The 12,668-nt window shown below is 32.6% G+C and overlaps 1 pseudogene; it reads left to right on the plus strand.

The window, feature by feature from the left end:
* The first annotated feature begins 4,431 nt into the window (after positions 1-4,431).
* Positions 4,432-11,561, plus strand: LOC121367026 (annotated as a pseudogene).
* The last annotated feature ends 1,107 nt before the right edge of the window (positions 11,562-12,668 follow it).

The raw sequence follows: 12,668 nt of genomic DNA on the forward strand, positions 1-12,668 counted from the left end.
GGCACAGTTTCCAACTGAGTAGAGAAAAGCAAATGTTGTGGTTGCTGCTTTGGACCTAATGAGAATGACATTAATCCATATTATCCAGTTTGCAGCAGACATTTTCCTGATGGGGGGGGAAATGAAACTCGACAATAGTAACCTTCAAAAAGAGCTGAGTACATTATAGGAATCCATAGGTTTCTTCACGTGCATTACATATTGTAAATTTCCTACTGTAAATATGCCAATATGTAATAATCTTAGTTTGTTTATTTTTGTACATCAGCCAATGTTTTGCAATTTTTACCAGGAAAACTTACCCAATCTACTATATGGGTTTTCAACTATTTAATAGACCGAGTTTTTCTTCCTATTTATTTTATTAACAATAGGTTGTATAGATGCAATACAAATTTACTTTGCCTAAAGACCTGTCCTTTTTGTACCTGTTTAATGAGCGGTTACTCAGGGACTATACATCATCACATTAATCTCTTCCTTGACATTCCCTTGATTACTAAGCTAAGAACATACTTGGTTACCCAATGTAGGTTTAAGCTAGAAATAGAAGTAATGTTAGAATTGTGTTTTGATAAGCACAATACTATAAAATGTTCAATTGAGAAGACTATAATGTGTTTCTGAATATAGTACAATTGGGGATGACTGTAATGAGTGGAAATGAGATACAGCAAAAAGCGTCAATTTAAAACCATCTTCTGAAAATATGGATTCTGACCACCTGGATTGATTATTTGTCTTATTTTAACATACTGAGTCATTAGTTACATTATAATTCTAATTGGGTAATGATAGACTGGTTTAGTATGAATATTTTAAAACACAAATTTGGTTTTCTATATTCATGGTGTTAGAGCCCCTATCCCTCAAAACACAAGGTGTTCTCATTGAACAAGAGTTACCACGTAAGTATTGTACACACCCAAATGATTGAATTAATGAACCCACTTATGTATGCACTTGGACCTCAAGAATGGTATCTAATTAATATTATTTAAATCCAATGGTAATCATAATTACACTTTGGAATAAAGTTATTTGTATTGACTAAAGATGAACACCTCTTCTTATGACAATTACAGGGAGATCATTTCAGCGACGTACTTTACCAAGATCACATATTGACCCCATGTCAAGATTATTCAGTTTTATATATTTTGTTATTTGCATTCTTCCTTCATTGGGGTATCACTTTTGTCTTTTGGGCAAGAAACGAGGGCAGAATATCCGGGATGTATCTAGTGAATAGGCACTTCCTTTTTTTATTTTATGACATGCCTCAGCATTTAAATTTTAAGGAAGAAATTATCACAAAATCGCATGATGACAGAATGAATTCTAGAAAGGAGCAGTCAACCATTTCATAGATGTCTTATTTAGTTTGTGTTGGCTTGATTAGATGCATGCTTAATTAAGAATCAGTCAAGGCACTTTACCACACTTGGTTAGCATAACCCTGAGCTCTAACCTAAATATTAAGGAAGTAGTTATGACGGCACATTCATCTTTAAAATTAATTGTTTCAAAAATTTTGTCATGAACGTCATATAGTATACTAGTATACTACACCACCTAAATGTACCCTGAAGAATTATCATCATATAAACATTCAATTTGATAATACATAGGAGATGACTATGGGAAATGAATGTGTCTGTATTATATTCTACTATGGGTGTCTGCTGTATCCTTTGGCTTATACTTGATGTGAACTAAATTATACTGTGTGACTGACCTGTGAAACATTGAGTTTGTGATGACAATGTTAATAAATTAAAGCTAGCTTCATGATAAAAAAACTATCGTTCTATACACATTGTGAAAGCTGGCCTCTATTTAAAGTTCACTTATTAAACTTCCCAGTAACAATTATATGCAGGTTATATCATACTGTTCAGTTGAATTACCACAACTAAAATAGATTATAAGGTAGATAGACACTAAAGTGTGTTGAATCAAATTGAAACTCATTTGTGTTGCATGTCATCTTACTTATTGTGATGTCATCTTACTTATTGTGTGATGTTTTTCATTTACCAGAAGCAGTTATTCTAATAAAACAGCGCACCTCTGGCAGAACTCTTTAAACCTCCTTATGATATCATGTTTCAAGAACTCTTCAAGATGGTATTTATTAATTACTCTACCAACTAATTAATAGCCTCCTATAGAAAACCTTCATTATTAACAGAACATAGTATGGGATTAAACAGCCATAATAAACATCCGCACACCAATCACACAAAACATACAGATATATATTTATATATATATATATATTATATATATTGAATGATCCCATTAACAAGGGCTATACCCATAGACTATTAAACATTTGTATCACATGTGATTTACAAACTAATATTATAGTAAAACAAAGCCATTTATCTAGCCATATGAATGTTTGTGACTTAGGCTCGTAGGGCTGGTCATCACAGAATCGATGGTTGTTAGTAAATGTACAAGATTCAGTGAATTTCAATGTCAGACACTTAATCGTGATCTGTGGAGTAATGGAAAAAATACAGAAAGTAATAAAAGATCATTTTGTTTTCTACAAAGTAAGTCTCTGTTTTAAAATTATTGCACAGGATATATCATGTGACATGATGTGCATTATAGATGCAAACGTATTACTGATGAGGTATCAAATTTCGTCAACTCTATGATGTAGACAGTTTTCCTTCCATATTAATAATTGATCCTAGAAACAGGTTAGTTTACATGTAATGTATGCAAAACTTTAATAGTGAACAAAACTTACAATACATCGTGAATTAAGATAGTTTTAGCAAATTCTAATATAACAAAGGTTTTATGAAGAATTGTCAAAATATGAATAAATGCAATATTTAAATATGTGGTAGTATGAAATTTACCTGGTCAATATTCAAAACCTTTACTAATTACTTCCAATAATTTGTGCTGAATATTTATTTTGAAGTTTTGTGATTAACTTTAATATTACATTTTAACATTTACTTTTAGAATTAGTTTTTGCTTTTTTAATTAATAGGAGAAAAGATGTTCTCACTGGAACGGTTTGAGTATTGGTGACTTTCTAAGCAAAGTAATTAAACAATATTCCCACAAGTTTACTAACCAACTACTTATATTTATCTTCTCCACTTGAATTCAAAACCATGCTTGCATGTGTTGACAGAAAGACCATTTTAAGATCATGCAATTGATAGCAGATTAATACTTATTTATTGTGACGGTGTTATTATAATGTACCTAGATGCTAGAGTAACAGCAGCTGTTGGTCTGTTCACCATTTGTCTAATCTGAATTGGTTATCATATTGGTTCTAAGCACATTTTTGATGCCCATCAGTAATTCTGCTTACAATCATAGTTTGTATTGCAATTATTACTTGACAAGAGATGTCTATAATTGAATGCTTAAACATGTCATGCAATTTGCACTCAACGATAGGCAACTATAGGCATAATACACAACTATAGGCAACTATAGGCAACTATAAAACATAATATATTCTTTTAGTCTACAATGTTGTTTTAGTGTCGCATAATTTAGGATGATGGACATATCTATTATACTTGTTTATTGTCTAAGATATATTTTCCACTATTTATAGTTCAGGGAGGTTTCTATCCATTAAATACATTAAGTCATGAAGCAATTATTTCAAGAGGTAAGCAATTGCAATGACTATGTCCATAGACAGGTAGATAGTATTGTAACATTGCCATGATACTTCTTGAATATTTAAGAGACTTGGATCTATTATTATTAATTATTCTTTCAATTAATATGTCTTGAGAGAAAGTTATAAAGCCTTCAAATTTGAATAACATTTTGTGGTAGGCCCATGTGATTTGTAATACTATAGCAGCCAGCAATAAATGTTATCAATACAATCCAGGCTATGTTAAGAAATGTGAGTCTAATGATATATTCTGTGCTGAAGTGGAGGAGTGTTGATAATTGGATGGTGTTTTCACTGTATTGGATGGCCCACATTTGTACCAGGAGCTCACAAGGCCATGTACTCCTGTGTATACTAACAAGAATATAACTATAATTTCTACCTAAAGTGTAACATCTAATTTCTAATCGTTACACTATAAACATAATAGTAGATCCTAATAATGACATTCTAGTCTAGTCCAGTCCACCTTAGTTCAGTTTACAAGTGAATATATGTTGTTGAGTCACCTTTGGCCTTTACATTACTATAAAATGAACATTCTATATGCTATAAATTTTAGTGATTTGATTTTTATGCACACACGTCAATATTGAGCACCTAATTATAATTATATATATATATATATATATATATTATTCTTGCAGCCTACTTTATCAGTTTATAACCAATCTGAAAGTGAGCAGTTGGAGGCAGCAATTAAAGCCTCACTTGAAGATACTACTAACATTCATATTATTGTATTGACAGTGATAATGAAAGTGATGAATTACTTCTCCTGTGACTCTGAAAGTGATCATGAGGATAATGCTCTTACAGATCTAGGCTCAGCATCAAACTCTGTACCAATATCAACGCCAGGATCAAACTAGTTTGTACAGTGAAAATCGCCGATATTTTGCTGGTTATAAAAGACACAATGATACTGGTAAGAATACGAAACAAAGCTGAAAAAACCTGAAATTGTCTTTAAATAGAACAAATTCCATTATTCCAATTACAGACCATGAGATTATATCAGACCAAACTGATAATGGTATATCAAGTTATAGTGAACAGCATAATACAAGTTAATAATAAGATACCCTGATGGCAGAAGATCAATCAAAACATTTTGCTGTGGATAGTCCAAATTAAAGTGAGTGATAATACTTGTACTATAATGTATACCTACTTTAGTAACTATCAACAATACCAGAAATTGTTGCATCTAAATATTCTAAACAGCTAATTGCTTTGAGGTCAACGGGCAAAACAATTTCAGTGACTAGTTACAGTCTTCGGGGGGGGGGGGCAGTCTATCTGTCTATTCATTGTGCTTAAAAATGACCCAAAAATTTAGTACGTATGGTTACATACAGTAATGTGACTGGATGGCTTGTTAGGTATAGAGAAACTAGGAGTGACATATTTGCTCTCTTGCAGGCAGTGAGAGGCCGAGAGGCCAAGACTCAAATGATTTTCACTACCATTACTACAGTAATAGGCTTATGCATTTTTACTCATTAACAAAACATAGCCTTCCATTTAACCTTTAATTAGATATTGAGCTCAATAAATATGTTCATAAGCCTCTTCCCACTGGACTGCTTGCGCTTTAACTTCAGAGACAGACAATATCAGGAAATTCTTATGTAACTGAGTCCTCTACAGTAATTGCAAACCAGATTATAGTTGTAAACATCCTAATTTTAATAGTACTATTGTTGCTTTGAGGGGGCTGGATTTTGTTAAGTTCTAAGATTAGGAGACTTGGCTATGAGGGGTTGGATTTTGTTAGGTTCTAAGATTAGAGACTTGGCAAGAACTATTGAAAGATGTTCTTTGAGTCAGAGTTTCACCCTATTTGATGTGCTTTTGATAAATGTAATTATATTCATTGATTGCTTTACAGCAACAGTTACTTTATACTGGTAAATTTTATATATCAGTTTCAATGATCACTTACAAAATTTGTAAATGACTTACTGATAGAGACAATTAGAATGTTCATACCACATGGTCCTAAACAATCTTGGGACCAACTGGCACACTTCTGTACCAGGTAGAAAAACTCCAACATACTGAATGATATACAATGACTCATTGAAAAAGATACTGTCATTACTTTTAGTGTTTTTATTAGAGAAGCATGTTAACAAAGTATTGTTTATACTGGTCTTGCCTTCCTCCCCTCAAGAGGCAAGGTGTGGTTATCATAAACATTTTTGTTTAGTAAATATGCTGAAACTGTTTTAACTTCTTTCAGGAGCTGTTTGCATATCTTCATGAAGAAGGAATTGATCTATGGGAATATGAAGTTATAACAACTTTCCCACGTTGTGTGATATCATCATTATCATCCAATGTAACATTTAGAGATGCTGGCCTCTATCCTAGTCAGACTGTATTTGTTCAATTAGCTGAATAATGATCATTGCAACATAAATCTCTTATTTATTATAACATGACCGATAAATATATCTGTCTTATAATATATTCTACGTAAATACAGGAATGATAATAATAATTATCATAAAAGCGGAAGTGATTGTGGGCAGTTAATTCTATTATAATTTGGCAAATTGCCTTTTCCGCTAGGGCAGCAGGCTTCTAGAAACAGGAGAGTCCATTTCTGATATAAAAAAGGAACTATTTAGCAATGGCTGGTAAGAAATTATTATACTTTAACTTTTGCTAATAACCTTATCCAATAATTTCAGCGCCACCACCTCAAGGTTACGGTTATGCTCCTGCTCCCCCAGGTGAGGCGGCGGTTGATAGTAAACGAACACAATATAATCTTTTATAAAAAAAGTTGTACATAAATAGCAGAGGTATTCGGGAGAATTAGGTAGATTAGGAAAAAGACAGTAATGATAACTATCTTGTTTAAGGCATGGCAAGATACTGAGGCATTAATAAGGTCAAGTATGAACCTGCTATTTATTTAGGTTTATAGGTGCTTTGTATGAGTACAAATTGTTTTCTTCTATCAATGTATCAATAACATCTCTTGTATAGGACCTGGATATCCTCCTGGAGCACCACAAGGCCAACGTAGTGTGTTTATAATTACCTATCACACGCTACTATTCTATATTAAATATATAATGAACACTACTACTATTTGTAAACTAATAGCTCAGGTCCAGTGGATGCAAGCTCCTCAAGCTCTGCTGGGTTGCCCTCCTGGTCTGGAATACTTAACTCAAGTTGACCAGCTTCTTGTTAACCAACAAATCGAGCTTTTGGAAAGTAATCTGTGATATCTTAGTATATTCTAATGACATTTATTCATTTTAGTTCTTACTGGTTGGGAAACTCAGAAAAATACGAATTCGTAATTCTCTAGGACAACAAGTATACTTTGCTGCTGAAGGTTAGTTGTAATGTTGTTATATTGTAAAGGTCATGTTTTTGCACAATCATTACCTATTCTCAAATAATATTCATAGTTATCTTTGTTCCAATTGGAACTAAGCTTTGAATATAATCAATATTGTTGTGTTGTAGTGTGTTAGCATATTACAATTAGAACTGACAAAATTGTTTTTCTTGTTTAGATTCTAACTGTTGTCTACGTCAGTACTGTGGTCCTTCTCGTCCTTTTGCCATGAGTATCATTGATAACAATCAGAAAGAAGTGATCCATCTTGAGCGTCCCCTTCGTTGTGCAGCATGGTGTTGTTTCTGTTGTCTTCAGACTATGGAGTCCATCTCCACCTGGTACTGTTATTGGATATGTAGAACAGGTATATAATATATTATCATCTTTGTTATAATAATATATCATAGGACTGTACTTTTATTTATCATGGTTTTCATTGGAAATGCTGAAGGTGAGACTCTGCTTAAAATCAAGGGACCTTTCTTTACCTGTAGATGTGTCTGGGATGTTGAGTTCCAAGTAAGTATATATGTTTAAGTTGTTATGAATACAGAAGCAGGAACTCCAATATATGGAGTAGTTTTAATTATGCATAAGGGACATGGGCTATTAGTGTTATATCTACTTAAGCAAGATGATATCATCTCTCGTTGTCTTTCCTATCAGTTCTATTTACTTGCTGTTCACATTTGCCAAGTTGTTCTTTGACTTTATTCTGTTTTATTAGTTTTTCTCTAATTGTTTTTTAAAACTCTAAGTATTTTTTTACAAAGTAGGTTGAAGCTACGTGTCTATTGGCCTACACATGCACATCACTTTGACAAAAAAGTAGGATACTTTTAAAGATGATAAGATAGAGATTTCTGCTTCTGTGTTTGTTGCCTATAAATCTATGTGACTTTCACTGTTTGCACTTATAGTTAATATAATTCCAGTCCATAGCTGGTATTAACACCAGTACTGGTTACATTTGGTACGATTTGAGATTTCTGGGATAGTTTCTATTGTTAAATAATATTGTGATACTGTCAGCTAATGTGAACAAGAAGTGGGCAAGATTAGTAAGAAATGGTCCTGGTCCTAGCCAAAGAGTATTTCACTGATGCTGATAACTTTGGTGTCACATCGTAAGTGTAGATCTTTGTTTATATGTACTGTGTTTGTCAGTTATCTTCCATACATTAACATTAGATTTGAATTCCTTTCCTTTAGTTCCTATGGACTTGGATGTTAAGATGAAAGCCATTGTGGTTTGGCAGCCACTTTCCTTATTGTAAGTAAACAAATCGAGTAGCATCTGTCCTATTGCATCAGTTACTGTACATAAATATGTAATGATGGGGCATTACAAGAATAATCATGAGAACCTTATCTCCAGTTTCTCACTAAGTTAATATGTGAGAAAGATATCTGGTGGTTGTAATTGAATTTAAATTATAGTAGGAATTTAATACAGTACACTCATTGCAGCAGACATGTTAACAAGGAATCAGGAAAATCTTGTGACTTAGCATAACATATATCATTATCTTGGATCTCAGAAATCTGTATTGTTTTAAATTGTCTGTTATGCTAGCTATAGTATCACTCTCATACCTTTCATGTTCTAGAAAGTTGGCTACTAATATTTTTTTTTCAGTAATAGTGAAATCTATTTCTTGTGTCTTTTTGTCTTAAAATAAATGATGTCCCTATGATGTCAATTGTAAAGTTTATCTCTATTATGTAAACACCATGAAATATTTAACTGCTTTAGAATTTTTAGATTCAAGGTTTTAAGTATTGGGTTTAGAATATTTAGAGTTTAGAGTTTTTATATATATATATAATTGTATTATGTAAGAGGATTTGTTAGAGTTGATTGATAGTTTGATTTCATGTTTTTTCTTATAGGACTTTATGTTCTTGAGGACAACCAGAACAACCGACAAACGTTAATTATAATCCTCATGTGTTTGAAACTCTGGCTTTATCGACTAAGTATTATATACGTGAATAGTTTATTATAGGACAAGTAGACTTTAATCTACCCCTATTTGCTGCATGGGATTTTGTAATACTATACTTTTGCAAGTGTATGCCGTGTAGATTATAGTGAAAACGTTTTTTGTTTACCAAATAAAACTTGAATTAAACTCTTTTGTGGCTGTATTTGCTATATGTATAATTTTGGAGTGGTATGCATTTAAATTTTACCGAACCCTTTTGTGACTGGATTTCTTCAGTGATAGTGCTGTTCCCCCTTGTAAAACTTAATTATTGTGTTAGGGCTAGTCGAGTGTTGGTATTTTCAACTCACAGTTTTATCAAATACTGTGATAATATTTTTTCTCTAAGAGAAAAAATTTATTTTAAGTCCGTCAGGACAAACTAAAATAAACAGGTTTAGATCCAGCCCATTTCATATTCAAGATTTTCACCTTCTCTTTACTGAGCAACCAGCATTTAAGACCATGATAAATGAACAAATCAGAAGAGTTTTTACTGTGAGAAATTGCCTATTCCCTAACCACTAACTATATTAGTGGTGATAATAACTGAGGTGTCCTGTTTTCAAAATTTCTGCTCATTTAAATGTTTTTCCCAGTACCCATCCCTTTTGGAACATTCTCTTCCTCCCTCGATGTGAAAATTTAATTCTGTTTCCACTTCAAATTCGCCCACACTATTAGCATATGTTTCAAAATCTCATTATATAATCAGTCAAATTACTCGCCTATATAATACTGTTAATTCACCATTCTCACTAATTTAGTTTAATTTATTGTTTATATTATTTGCTCTTTGTAGTAGTTTCGCTATTGACGATCTTTAAAAAAATGCATCTTCCTAGTAGATCTATTAACAGTGAATAATTTAATTGAACAGTCCCAGCATGAACGTGCTAAATATAGCTTTACATTACATTTTTAGGCTGTATTCACTACTTTTTGATAACCAATAATTATCCCCCCCCCCCTTATTAATATTCAACGCCCATTACATAAATTTGACTTTGGGCGTTCGCTTTCCGTTCGCGTAAGAGAAAATTAGCGTGTTCAGCAACTGTGTCTCACTGTCTGTATACTGTTGTTGTAACTGTAGCTAGTCTGATCTATGATAACTGTCTCACCTGTCTGCTGTGCTACCTTGTGGTTACTATATATGGCTGGTAAGGGATTACTGTTATATTACCCTCTAATATATTATTACTATAACTAATTAGCTCCACCAACCCTCAAGGCTGTGTTCCAAGTCAAGATATATGCAGGTGAGGCTTTGTATAGTTCAGGTTTTAAACTACAGTATAATCAATTTTTGAACTGTGATACCGTAAATATTAGTGTAGAGTAACTTGGAACAAAATTCAGGTTTTGGGAGGAAGTTGTGGTCTATCATACCCAATATGGACAAGCGGAATGGATGGTTTAAATAAAAATGTAAATGACTGATTATACAATAATAGCAAAGTTCAAAAATTTTGTCGATATATAATATATTCAACACCAGTGAGTGTATTCATTTTATGGGTTGATGGAACTCCTAGTTTATTCCGCATACTATCCACATAAACCCCTTATTGCATTCAGAAAAATTGGCTTTTTCCGGACTGGAAATATATAGTCCTGAGATTTTTAACAAATTTCAGGAAGTCATATCTCTTCCTTTGCGTTGTTTCTATAATATGGGTTGTACATTATTGTATTAAAATATTAATTGTTTGTTTGTTTGATATAAGTTATCGCTATATGGACAGGGAATGTCACAGCTACATTGACACTACCTAATTGTTAATTGTCTAAAATGTAATTTTTCCTACAATAGTGATTATATCCATTTAAAATTTTTAAAGTTTAATTTTCTGATCTGGGTGCTTCAGTCCCAATAGTCACTAGTCAATCAATTCTGACCAACCAAAATGATGTAAACCCAAACAACATTAATATATGTGGTTCTGCCTAAGGCTTCATCACAAATGCTGATTATTGTCCCAACCATTGTCAAAAATTATTTGCCGAGTAGCTTGGAATGTACATTCAAATACATATAAAAGCAGTCTTTAACCGTAACATCAAGTTCTCTGTTCAGGAACAGAGTTTCAATGCTTGAACAGTTTCAAATTTAAAAAACTTAATTGGTGTCCTGTATTGTATTGCTATAATTTCTTTAGCTGTCCTCTCTTTTACTGATACTTACTCGAGCATTCCTCAATACTAGCTTCACTCCACATGACCTTAACTATATTTATACTAAATAACACCTCATCATGACCCGTACCAAGTGTACTAATGTAATATCCATTAGTTTGCTTTGACTTGCACTTCTAAAGCATTTGTTTTCAATATAGAACTCTTATGTATATAGTTTGAAGAGAATTGTTATCATTTATGGCTAACCAGTTTATTACATTTTGTCAATATACCTAAAACCATTTTAGGGCAATACTGTCAAATAGTGAACATTATACTATATATGTACTTGGTATTTGTTATTGTGTAGGACCTGGATAATCCTTCTGGCCACCACAAGGCAAATGTAAGTGTACATTAGCTGCTATCACGCGTACTAATTCTACTATTATATATAATGCAACTACTACTACTATTTTTTAACTAATAGCTCAGATCCAGTGGATACTGCTCAAACTCTCCGAAGCTCCTGCTGGTTGCCTCCTGCGTCTGGAAGACTTAACTCAAGTTGACCAGCTTCTTGTTAACCAACAAATCGAGCTTTGGAAACGTAGATATGTGATATTTTAGTATATTTTGATGACATTTTATTTCGTTTAGTTCTTATGGCTTGGGAAACTCAGAACAACAAATCTCGAAATTCGTACTCTCTAGGTACAACAAATATACTTTGCAGTTGAAGGTTAGTGTAAGGGCAATAATATCTTGTTAGGTGTGAAGAGGATCAAGTTACTATATTTAGACTAGGGGGATGCTGGTAATGACTTACTACTAAATAGAGTCAAGTTACTATATTTAGGGACTAGTGGATGTTTAGTTAACTTACTACTATAATAGGAGATACAAATAGCCAGAAGTATTTGGTATTATAATTATGATAGTTTGCAAATTTATCTTATAAATAACGCAATAGAATAAACATTTAAATCACTTATGATTGCATGTTATAAGCATACTCAATACATTCCTTGTGTTTTCCCTACTCATGTGTTTCTATAGCATATTATCATTATTATATACATTATCCTATAAGATATATTCTATGGTATGTTGAAATGGTGCAAGAATTTTTTATTTATTAAGTCAATATAGATGAATTATCAATCATTGAAATTATTTAGATTCCAACTGTTGTCTACTGTCAGTAACTGTGTCCTTTCTCGTCCTTTTTCCATGAGTATCATTGATAACAATCAAAAGAAGTGATCCATTCTTGAGCGTCCCCGTTCGTGTGTGCAGCATGGTGTTGGTTTTCGTTGTCTTCAGACTATGAAGTTCAATCTCCACCTGGTACTGTTATTGGATATGTAGAACAAGTATAATATATATTATCATCTTTGTTATAATAATATATCATAGGACTGTAACTTTTATTTATCCTTGTTTTCATTGAAAAATGCTGAAGGGGATCTGCTTAAAACAAGGGACCTTTTCAGTAGAGTTGCTGGGAGTT

Source organism: Gigantopelta aegis, unplaced genomic scaffold (genome assembly GCF_016097555.1).
Source record: "Gigantopelta aegis isolate Gae_Host unplaced genomic scaffold, Gae_host_genome ctg8440_pilon_pilon, whole genome shotgun sequence".
NCBI lineage: Eukaryota > Metazoa > Mollusca > Gastropoda > Neomphalida > Peltospiridae > Gigantopelta > Gigantopelta aegis.